General features: G+C 40.5%; 1 protein-coding gene across 9 annotated transcripts in view; it reads left to right on the plus strand.

Moving 5' to 3' along the window:
- The window catches only part of Klhl15 (kelch like family member 15), a 102,161-nt gene that overhangs the window by 53,404 nt on the left and 36,503 nt on the right, over window positions 1-12,254 (plus strand). The window contains exons 1-3 of one of the 9 annotated variants that reach the window (XM_087193619.1): window positions 2,664-3,379; window positions 8,994-9,044; window positions 11,117-11,224. The exons of 4 other annotated variants lie outside the window; for them this stretch is intronic. The gene's annotated coding sequence lies outside the window, so the exon portion shown is untranslated. Of the gene's footprint in view, window positions 1-2,524; window positions 2,644-2,663; window positions 3,380-8,993; window positions 9,045-9,071; window positions 11,225-12,254 lie in introns of those variants that run through there. 4 more of the 9 variants (XM_004872224.4, XM_021250177.2, XM_004872223.4 and 1 more) reach the window with 4 other exon arrangements.

Consider the following 12,254-nt stretch of genomic DNA (forward strand, 5'->3'; position numbering starts at 1 on the left):
AAGATGTACAGTACACAATACCTGAGAATGATAATAAACCACTGTGCTAATGGTTTGTGTATTTGCTATTCTATTTTATCATTGTTCTATACTCCTGTGTATAAAAACAGGTGACTGTAAAACATGATGCTGTGTTACCTTGGCAGCAGCCTTGTACCGAATCTCTTGATTGCATCTAGAGGCGCCTTGAATAACTGACCTGCAGCATTTGGGTTTGTGTAAGTCCGTTCTAGGAAGTCCGAGCACCACCTACCAATGGAAATGCCTGCTGAGCATTTCTCAGATCACCACTGTTGTTAACCAACACCTGGCTGGCCGAAGGCAAGAATTTCTGCTGGAGAGGTTATTCAGTTGAGAGAGTTTTATTCTCCTTAATACTGAAGGAGCAAAATGTCCTCTTAAGGTACTAGACTTTCTGTATATGACACATTCCATTTTTTAAAAAATGTGAGGGCCAGGGAGTAGTCAGTGGTAGAGAGCCTGCCTGGAATGCACGAGGACCAGGTTGATTCCCCAGTACCACAGAACAAAAAAGCCAAAGCAGCAGTACAGTTATTGATAACATGTATGTGTGGGGGTCTACATAGTAAATACTGTGTATAGATGAACTGAAAGACATGGCTGGGTTTCAGAAAGAATAAATATCCAAACAAAGAGCAAACTTTGGACATAATGAAATATGAAGAGCCACACAGAAGATCATGTAATGTCATAATAGGAGGTGTCAGGGATCACAATCCCTTGGCATCACTCACTGTTCCTACACATGCTACACAGGTCACAGAAGCACTTCAGTTCCTGTCCAATGAGGAAGGAAGGACAGTGAAACATACTGTAGTACTGTGTAGCTCCGCCAGATGTGCACACAGTCCCAGCACTATGGGAGGCTGGAAAGTTCAAGGACAGCTTGGGCAACTTACTGAGACCCTGTATTGAAAAATAAAAAGGACAGGGGATATAGCTCAGTGCAAAGGCCCTGGGTTCAGTCCTCAGTACCCCCCTCCACAGAGCAATGTGTAACTCAAAATATGTCCATTAATGTACAAAAATAAAAATTCAGATGTCCAAAAACAATTGTTCAGGGCCAGGGATTTAGCTTAGTGGCCCCAAGCCTGCCTTGCAAGTGCAAGGTCCTGAGTTTCTTCCCCGGTACCAAAAACAAAACAAAACAAAAAAACCAAAAACAATTGTTCGAAAGTTGAACTGTGCGATTTTTAAGTTTATGTTATTGTTTCATTTTTTTTTCATGGTGCTGGGGACTGGAGATGCTAGGCAAAGCACCTTACCGCTGAGGTTCAGCTCCATCCCTTATGATCTAAGTTTTAAATTCGTTGTTTTAAGGTGATAAAGTCTGAGGTAATTTGATATGTAATAACAGATACAAACACAACAAGCAAGGATTTTACAATAGTGAACATAAATATGTTTAAAGGGCTATTGGAAAAGATGGAAAGAATGTGAACAACTTGGGAATTTCAGTTTATAGATTTTCAAAACCTCATTTTATAGTTTCAGCGAGTAAAGGGAAGTTTATTTTCCTATTTCCATAAGATTAAAACGATTCTCTTACTTTATTTTTTCCCACGATGTAGTCTACTTCAGCAAAACAGTACACCATGTGCTATTTTGGCCTCTTGGGAAACATGGCATGTTCGAGTTTGCTAGAAAGAGATAATGATCGCTTTTAACCACACATCTCACTGAAAGTTCATCGGGATATAGGTCTAGAGAGAAAATGACGGCAGGGAGTGGCAGCAGGGGGGACACAGAAATACCTCAGTTGCTAAGATGAGAAACGGGCAATGGGTGACCTAATTTAGGGTTAGTTGTAGAACCATTATCTTCCAACTGTATATTTCTGACACCTACACTTTTCCTAAGAGATTTCGTAATTTTACAAAACAGTCCTAGTGTGTTTTTATTCTTAAATAAAATATAAAAATCATTAGCTAAAATTCTATAGCCGATTTAAAAATGAACAACAAAGATTCCTGCCCTCTGAATGTTCCTTCTTGCTTATTTTGTTGCAATCAGAAACTGAACAGCGTTTTTAGATCCGGCATTTATTCGTGAGATGAAGATATGCCATTTTAAATGATTTTTTCCAACTCTGGGAAATTTATTTCTGAAACGTGTAATTGCTATACAATAATCCAAGTGGAACTGTGACGCAATAACGTACTGCAAGTTGCCTTACAAAAAATGATGTCATTTGGCGCAGATCTACTTTTATAAGAGGGAGCTACGGCAAAGCTCTCTCCTTGTCCCCGGTTTCCCATCGCAACGTGTGCAAGATGCAAAACATTTCCCGGGCCTCCTATCCCTCAACCTGTCCACGGTGGGTGCACCTAAGTGGCTCGGGGCCCACCGCTCGTGCAGGCGGACAGGGGCTGCTCAGTGGGGACATGCACCGCTGAGCATCCCCAGCCCCGACGGCGGCAGCGGCGCTGCGGAGGAAGCCGCGTCGGGCCGGGGCCGCGGGGCCGGGCTGCCGGGGCGGGACGGCGGCGGGGACGCGGAGCGCCGCGGACTCGGGACAGCCCTCCCCCAACCGGTTCCCACACTCGGTCCCGCTCCCGTGGCGCCGGAAGTGACGCGCGCGGGACTGAAAGATGGCGGCATTGGCGCTCGACCAGGGGGAAGGTAAACACCCGCCAGGCCCCGCGCTGGCCCCCTCGGGGCGCCGGTAGGGGCCGAGGGGCCCACCCTGGGCCTACTCTCCACCCTGCGGCTTCCCACCCTCCGCCCCGTCTTAGCGTGGCGGGCTTCCTCCTCCAGACCACAGCGAACCGGGGCCCCCTGCCGGCCGACCCCGCCTCCCTGGGCGGGCCCCGGGCGGCTCCCGCGGCCCGCAGGGGGCGCGAAGCCCGGAGCGGCCCCTGGCTCGTGGCCCCGCACGCCCCGCCCCTTTCCCGCCCCTTTCCCGCCTTCCTCCACCCCCGGCGTGGGTGATCCTGAGGCTCGGCGCGCTTCGGGGCAGAAGCCCGGAGACGCCGTCGTCGACGTCGCTACCGCTGGCGCTTCAGCCGCCTCTCGTGGCCCCGGAGCCCCTTCTCCCGCCAGTGGCCCCAAGTCGGCCCTCCAGCCCAGCCCCGCCGGGCGCTGTGACGCTCTGGCGTTGCAAGGCAGGCGTTGCAAGGCCGGCCCCGACGCCGTGCCGCCCCGCGCCTAGCCGCGCTGCACCGTCTTCTTCCCCAGGACTGGTTCCAAGGGGGTCGCAGGCGCGCAGACTCGGCCCCCCGCCTGAGCGACCCCTTGTAGACGTGCGAGGAACCTGCGGAGTGCCGTCCCGGCGCCCGCCAGCCCACCGATCGGCCCGCCGGCCCCCTTCTTCCTGATGCAGACTGCCGTCCACTAGAGGCTGGACAGGACCCCCGAGGTGCGTAGCCGCCCCTGGCCGCCGGCCTGCCCGCCGAGCCCGGGCTTCACCCGTGGCCCCGAGCGAGGCACGGATCCCGTGGCCCTCTGCACCGACCCGAGCCGAACATTTGGTAGACGCCAGGACCCAGTTTGTCTTTGAGTTTACTTAAATTGTTTGAAATGCAATTTTTTTTCAGAGAGAGCGAGAGAGAAAAAGGAAGAAGCATAATTCAGCCATTTTTTGCAGCACACAGCTGCAGGTACCATGATTATTTTCCCCCAACCCGTTCCTTCCCTTTAAAAATTGTATTTATGTCTGAAACAGAACTATGCGAAATGCGAGGTATAAAACGTGGAATCAGAAGGTCTGGATTCGACTGGGTGATGGAGAAAAATCGCGTACCGAGCCTCCGTTTTCTATCTGTGAAATGTAGTCGGTAATACATCATAGGGTAGTGAACACTATATGAGGTCATATACATGAAAATAATCTAAAGTGTTGTAGAAATGCAGGGCCGTTTTTAAAGTAACCTTTGCCGGAGTGGTTAATGTTGTAGTGGCTAACTGTTGCTGCTGCTTTATTTCTGTATTATAAGTGTAAGCAAATAAGTACGGAATAGCAAAGCACTGCTGTGAATCGATAGATATATAATAGTCACGTTGCTTGGCCTTCCTCCTACAAAATGCTAACTGCTTATTTAAATAACGGTATTCTTTAACTCAAATTTAATGTTACTGTTGGGCTTTGCTTTTCATCTTTATAGGCCGCTTAGGCTCCCTTTTTTACTCAGAATATTTAACACCTTACTTTTGGTTAGTCTCTTACATTTTTCGAATTTGTCTTCCTTTGTTAATCTGATTAAATTGTAATTTGGAAAATGCTTTTTAGATGTATATGCCCTAATTTTAATGTCTGTTTTTCATATCTAGAGAATAGAATGCCTGAATATCTCTACCCATTTGAATATTGTTTTTGAAGCTTGAAGCGCTTATGAATGCATTTATATCTCTTTATGTATTCTTAGTAGATATAGAAATGAATAGAAAATTTCAACTTTTGGCACTTAATGTAATATTTGTATAATTCTTATTTTTAAAATATCACAACATTTAGGTGCTTTGAGTCAGTTTATCAGCAGTAAAGAATGTTAATTTCCACTTTTTGCTGCTGATTAATTTGGGGAAAGAAAAAGATAGTAAATATTTGTGGTTTGAAAATTGAATTTATTTGCCAGAATTTTTATGTGTAACAGATCAGTATGGAATCATACTTGGCACATTAAAAATGTATAGCTTGGCTTAAAAATGGTTCACAAAAAGTGACAAGCATTTTGGGGGTTATATTATTTTTAGTTGACGTGGTTTTCTGAGTAGTTAAATGTTTTATTAAATTTATAATTGTTTATTTAGTCCAGTATCAGTTGTCTTTCAAAGTATGGTTTTGTGTTTTGTAAAAAGAATGATGTAAAGTGGATGGGATTAAAATTGCAAAAGGAAGAGTCCACATTCAAGTAGTTGCTTTTATACAGTGGATCCATTGCTTGTCCTGAAGATAAAATTTTGGCAAATCACAGCTTTATTGAGAATTTCAAGGTTTGACCTTTTCTCTGCTTTGATTTGGGTTATTTGGGTTATGTCCTAAAATGTTGGAACTAGGGCTGGCATGGCTTGGATCTTCACAAGAGTTCCCACACTAGTTTTAGTAATTTGCAGGTAAATTGGCATCATACAGTATAAATGTGAATGGTAAAATCTGTGCTAATAATTTATTTGAAATTTCAGTTTTTCTTAGAAACAGCACATATACAGCATGACAAGTCAAGAAAGATGTAAGAAAGGAAAAAACTTTCTATTTTAGTACCTTTAACATTTTTTTTACCTTGCTTCTGAACAAATGATGTTGCTAACCCATTGTCAAGCTTGACCTTTCCCAACATCTTTTGAGAGTGAATAACACTCACTTTGAGGAGAATGAATCTTGAGCTTAGAGATAGATTAATTTATTAGCATATATTTTCTCTGAATTCAAATGATATAGCTCCTGTGGATTTTTTAAAATTGAAGAGCAATGAAAGACAGTCATTGGTGAGGGAGTCTAGAATATTGGTGAGCCAGGAAGTCTCTGAAGTCAGGCAGACCCTAGCTCTACATCTTCCTAATAACTGTGCCCTTGGACAGGTTACTTAATCTGTGAGCTTTGATTTTTCTCCTCTTTAAATCAGGAATAGTTATAGAATATGGAGGTTTGTGAGGATTAAATGTCTAACAAGTGTTTAGTAAGCACTTATTTTGTGCCAAGCACTGTTCTAGGTGCTGGGGATACAACAGTGAAACAAAACAAAAAAATGTTTAAAGCAAAAAAGCTAATAAGTAGATAAAACAGAGCATCTACCTCACCATTTAATCTACTACGGAGAAGAAGCAGAGAGGGAAGATTGGAATTGTGTGAGCCAATGGGGAAGATAAGGTTTTGCAATTTTAAAAGAAGGTGCTTGAGGAAGGACTGACATGACACTGGAGTAAAGAAAAAGATCCAAAGGGACCTGTAGATATGTGGATAAAGTGATCCTGGTAGAGGGGACCCTTAAGGTGAGAGTGTGGCTGATTTTCAAGGAATAGTGGCAGTAAGAGGCAGAGTAAAAGAAAATTATTATTGTCATTTAAGAATCATCAGAGAGGCTCTTACAGGTCATCTCTGCCTTGGGGACACTGCATTGCTGCTGGTTCCAAAAGTGGAAGACCATTTCAGAATTAGAAATTTTAACTTGTCAGTGCGTGTGGTACTGGGGATCAAACTCAGAACCTTTCTCATGCTAGGCAAGTGCTCCACCACTGAGCTACACCCCCAGCCCAGAAATTGTAAATTTGGACTAAGCAAAGTAGGAAGGGCAAAATAGGTTCTCAGTTTTCTCTAATATAAGATCTTAAAGCTCATCTGTCTGAATCATTGAAACAAATAAAAGCAGACAGAAAAATTATCCTTTGTCCTTGATAAGATCTTTTCATTTAATGATTCTGCATCATGAACTTAAATATTTGGAGAAAATCTGTATCATAACATCAAAACCTCCAAAAAATTTAATTTAGTGGTATAATTCTTGGGAGAACTAAAATGCTAACATTACAGAATTGCTGAATTCATGTTAAAGTGTGACTTAGAAGATTTGGGGTTTTATTCCCCAATAGAGGCTTTTCCTAGAATTCTCACTGGATCCAGTCTCTGAAGGCTAGGGAAGCTGTTTTCCATGACCTCACTCTTGGACTACTTCTACTTGTAGTGAGGAATAAGCAGAGGAGTAAGCAGAAGAGCATTAAATTATCCTTATGAAAAGTAGCATTGGAGCAGTGGGTATTTTTCTTATAAGTGTGTTATAGGATGACTAAATGCTAAACATAACTGAAAAGTGAAGTAATTTGTATACTAGGTACCAACCTAGAGGCTGGAGGACCCAGAGCCTTCTCAATAGTTCAGTTAAGTAGCCGTTTGCAGCTTGGTGTACTGAGTTATAAAAATATTTTGATGACAAAGAATTTGTAATATTAAACAAATTAAAGTTAACTTAATGCAGCCCATCCTCTTATATTAAACTGAGTTGTTTCTCAGTTTGAGTGGTGTAGCTATGAGGGTAAAATGTCTGCTTTCAGGATTTTCTTTCGTTTAGATTGGTGCTTGAGAAGTTGTCCTCTGAGGTGATCGAATTTAAAATTACTTTATAGGTTACTGAAATTGTGAGAAAGGTTATAATTTGGACATTAATTCTGTCTTATCTCTAGTAAGCCTTGCATTCTTTTTAATATGCAAGTGTGGCCTTTTTTTGCATAGGCATCAGTTTTGGTAGAACAATTTGAGGATGAAGGTAGTATGAAATGATTTAAACTTTCCGTTGAAGATAAGCTTATTAACCTGAGAACCTAGTTCTTGTACAGAATAGTTTAGAGTTGTTTTTTTTTTAATGAGTTTTCAGGTAACTGGGAAGAATGTGAAAGCAATAAATCATTTCTTACATCCTAAACATGAAGGTGAATTTTGAAACAGCTTCTTCTTAATTGCCTAGAATTTTGCCTTCAAATCAGAATAGCAGCCTTCTAACTAAAAAGGAAGCATTTAATTTCTTTGCCTTTCATTTCCTGTCCAATCTTACCCCACCAGACTTGTTTCCTTACTGGTCAATAGAGGGTTCAAACTGTTACAAATTTCTGTGACCTAAATAGCAGTGATGGTCTTCTGAGGCAGAGATGGGAAGAGGTGGGGTGGGCGCGGGGGCGGTCACTTATTCCTTATTACACCTTCAGTGAGACTAAAGCCTTTTGGTCCCAGGACCTCTGTACTCTTAAAAAACATTATTGAGCCTAAAGAGCTTTGATTTATATGTGTTGTATTGATTTATAGAAATTGAAACCGAAAACTTTAAAAATAATTATTTGTAATTCATTCTGAAGAACAGTGCATTAAATGGTTACTTAAATCCCATTTTTTATAAAAATAACTATTTACTGAGGGCCGGGGATTTAGCTCAGTGGTTTCGTTGCCTGCTGTGGAAGCGCAGGGACTTGAGTTCAATCCCCGGTACCAAAAAAACAAACAACAACAACAAAAAACTATTTACTGAAACAATAACTTGATGAGAAGAGTAACATCATTTTATAATTTCATAATTTTTTAATTTTTTGAGACAGAGTCTCCCTATGCAGTTTAAGCTGGGCTTAAACTCATTATGTAGCCCAGGCTGGCCTTGAATGCACGGAGATCCTCCTGCCTCAGCTTCCTGAGTGCTGGAATTACAGACATGAACTGCCATGCCTAGTTTACAGATATTTTTAATGTGTGGCTTAATTAAAGACTAAGGGCTCCTCATCAGCTTCTGCATTCACATTATTCAAAAACACCTGGAAATCACAGAGGATAAAGATGAAAGAGATAACTTTAAAAAAATATTTTGGAAATAGTAATTTTGACATTGGAAAGTCCTTTTGGGGGTACTATGACCCTCAGATCTCCCTCTACTAACCGTGTACAAAAATATGAGAGTTTTTGCAAGTGCTTCTACCACTGAGCCATGTCCCCAACCTTTTAAAAAAGTGTCAGTATCAAGTTGATGAAACAAGATACTCTCTTCAGTATTTCTTTCTTAGTAGTATAAATATGCCTTGTAATTTGATCTAATACAGGTTCATGCACCTTTTGAAAAAAAATCCACCATTTGAAATTCTGGAGGCCAAGGATGCAGTATATACATATTAGGTGTATAAGTCATCTCCATTATTTTGATGAGCCATCTTGAAAAGTGAGAATACAGAGTTTCTAAATATTGAACATTGGATATCAGTAACTATTTTTCCCAAAGCCTCTTAATGGATTTTTGTCCCCAGCTCTCATTGACTCATAGAATTATTTGAAGTTTGTGTTTTGCAATGTAAGCTTTTGTAATTATTAATTTCTTCCTTAAGTTGGTGTAATTCTGTATTTAGAAAATTCTTATGTATAAGGTTTTATATATTTTTCTTTTTGTGGTTTTACGTTTTCCTTTTTCTATTTATTTTTACTTGTATGTGTTTTTTTGTGTTGTAGTTGGTTTTGTTCTGTTGTAAACCTCATTCATTCTAAGTCCTTTTTTTTTTTCTTTTCTTCATAGCATCCAGGGTATGGATTGTGAGCAAGTTGGTTTTGTTTCACGTGTTCATTTGTAAGTTTGGTTGTTTGATGCCTTAAACATTGATGTTATAGATTGTGCTGTCCAGTAGATTTTAATGCAAGCCACATATGTATTTTAAGTTTTCTCATAGCTACAATTGGAAAAATACAAACAGGTGAGATTAATTTTAATATATTTTATTTGACCTATAAAATTATTTCCAAAATATTTCAACATATAATCAGTATAAAATTTATGAGATAGTTATACATTCTTTTCTGTACAAAGCCTTCAAACTCTTGTGTTTATTTTATACTTAAAGCACATTTCAATTTGCACACCAGCCTCATTCCTAGTGATCTAGAGCCTCGTGGCTAGTGGCTTTCAAAACGACATAAATAATAGAGTAATTCTGGTTAGGGCAAAAAAGCCTAAGGAGTACATTAGTAAAGCTAAAAAATTATACTTGCATGATAAGAAAAAATGGAGAACAATGCCATCGCAAGACAATGTCCAGAGTTTTGGACATTGAGTACATCTCTGGATCGCCTATACACCTGCATTGTGATGCCCCCAGGGAAGTGTGGGATGTGTGCAGAAGAGATGGAAGGGTGTCGAGTCCCTCTGGGCTTTTGGGTGTTCAAGAGCATTAGGTAGGAGTTGTATGAAAGATTGACCTCTGGTAGGGTTCTTTGCTCTGGGCTAGATATTTAACTTGCATTAATTTAGTCACCACCCAACTCAGTAAAATTAGTCTTTAGTTAATCCTAATATATGAGTGGAAATCAAGATCAGAAGGTTAACAAAATTCCTCAGTCACACAAGTGGTAAATACTAGTAAACATTCAGATTTCAGAGGATTTGCTCTTTGCAGCCATACTACTTTTGTATATTTTACAAATCAAATTCTAGTCTTAACTCTGTTCCTTTCTCCTTTTTTTTTTCTTGGTACTGGGGATCAAACTCAGGTCCTTTTGCTTGCACAGCAGGCGGTGAAACCACTGAGCTAAATCTCCCACCCTCTTTCTCCTTTTTTATGATACTGGGGATGCCCAGGGATACTCTACTGCTGAGCTATAGCTTCAGCCCTTTTAATTTTTAAAATTTTGAGACTAGAGTTTTGCTAAATGCTAAGGCTGTCCTTGAACTTGGGATTCTGCCTCATCCTCCAGAGTGGCTGTGATTATAGGCGTCCATCACGGCACCTGGTTCTTTTTTTTTTTTTCTTTTTTCCCAGTGCTGGGGATTAAATCCAGGGCCTCACGCATACTAGGCAAGTGCTCTACTGCTGAGCTACACCTCAAGGCCTTTAACTCTATTTCTAACTAGTTGTGTGACTTTGAATAAAGTCACTTCACTTGTGAACCTTTGTGTCTTCATCTGTGAAGTTAAGAGTTGATCTGGGTCTTGAGAATGTGGGCTTTGGTTAGAAATGCTATTGCTGGGGAGAATGGTTTCTCTGAAGTTAACTGGGTCAGGTTTATTATTTAACTCCCAAATTTAAGGCTCAGGTTTACTATTTGGATTCCAGTCGCACCAAGGAGAAGGGGGTGAAATGATAAGCCCTAAAATTATTATATACTTAGGGGCCATGCACAGTGCTAAGTGCTTTACATGTACTCATTTATTTAATTCTTGCAACCTATGAACTAGATTCTATTAATGTTAGTACCTTCTTTTTATAGATGAGGACATTAGGGCCCAGAGAGTCTAAAGAGTTTGCTCCAACATCACAGAGCTAATAAAAGTAGAACCAAGATTTAGTCCCTGGCACCTGACTGCAGACCTGTACCCTAACTCACTGCTTCTTTCCATGGTGGCCAGCTAACCACTGAGCATTTCTTTGTTTTCTGCTTCCTTACATGTTTACCGTAGAAAAAGGAAAACCCTGCTGCTGCTCTAAAGCTGTTAGTCTTATTGATAGGTGCACTAAGCTTTTTCAGGTAGAAGTTACTGCATATGCCCCAGCTACCACAAATTACTTATGGAAGTCAATTTAGATCAGGTAAATTTGATGAATGCATTGGTAAGACTTTTTTTTTCCTCTTTGTGATATTGGGGATTGAACTGAAGGCCTTCGCACTGAGCTACATCCCCAGCTCTTTTTTATTTTTGATTTCAAGACAGGGTCTCACTAAGTTGCCCAGGGTGGGCTTGAATTTGGGATTCTCCTGCCTCAGCCTCCCAGAGTGTTGAGATTACAGGCATGTGCCACCACGCCCAGCTCATTGGTAAGATTTTAAAAATAGCTATAGTTTGTTTATGTTGTATATTCATATAAGTACATTGCCTATCTGTAAAATCATATAAAAAAGTAAGAGAATAAATGAGAATTTTATGACTCAAAGTTTCAAAATCATGTCTGATGCTCTCAGCTTTACAGATGCAGAAAGAAAACCAACAGTGTTTAAGTACCTTAAAGATACTTCTGTTCCACAACTGTTAGATAGAACCCTTGGTTATAAGTAGGAGAAATCAACTATTAATAGCAAAAAGGGGAGAATTTAAGAATGTAAGCAGCCTGGGCAACTTAGCTACTTAGTGAGACCTTGTCTCAAAATTAAAAAAGAATAGGGGATGTAGCTATGTGAAGTCACTGGATTCAGTTCTCAATATCAGAAAAAATTTGGATAAACAAGACCAAATTGATAGCTTACTTTGAATGTATCTGTAAAGTAGCTCTGACAAGCATTATTACATTGTCTTGTATATGTTTTATATATATCTGATATATACACATATGCATTTAAAAATATTTATATATTTCTTTTTGTGTGTGTGTGATACTAGAGATTGCATCCAGGGCTATTGCAGTGAGCTACATCTCCAGCCCACTTTTTTTTTTTTAACTTGGAGGCCGGATCTAGCTAAATTGCCTAGGCTACGCTTGAACTTGTGATCCTCCTGCCTCAGCCTCTCAGAGTGCTGGGATTACAGGCATGTGCTACCACATCTGGCTTTATATATGACATGGTGAATGTTTAAATTGAAAAAAAAAAGTTTACAGTAAAAGCCACATTGCAATTAATTCCCCTCAAAATACCCTCTCCCTTCATTTTGAACATACTGTTCTCATCATTCTTGCCACTTTTTGAAGCAGTTCTAGAAGTCTTCTTTTGTGAGTGTCTTTAGTTGTGCTGTTATGGCTGCCTTGATGTCTTAGATCAATGAAAAACATTTACCTGTCGTGTCATTTTGACTTTGGGGAAGAGCCAGAAAGTCACACAGTGCTAGATCCAGGGAATATTGGCCTATTTGTCT

The sequence above is a fragment of the Heterocephalus glaber genome, unplaced genomic scaffold (assembly GCF_053883595.1).
Source record: "Heterocephalus glaber isolate CG9 unplaced genomic scaffold, H.glaber_assembly_v1.0 deba00001594, whole genome shotgun sequence".
Lineage (NCBI taxonomy): Eukaryota > Metazoa > Chordata > Mammalia > Rodentia > Bathyergidae > Heterocephalus > Heterocephalus glaber.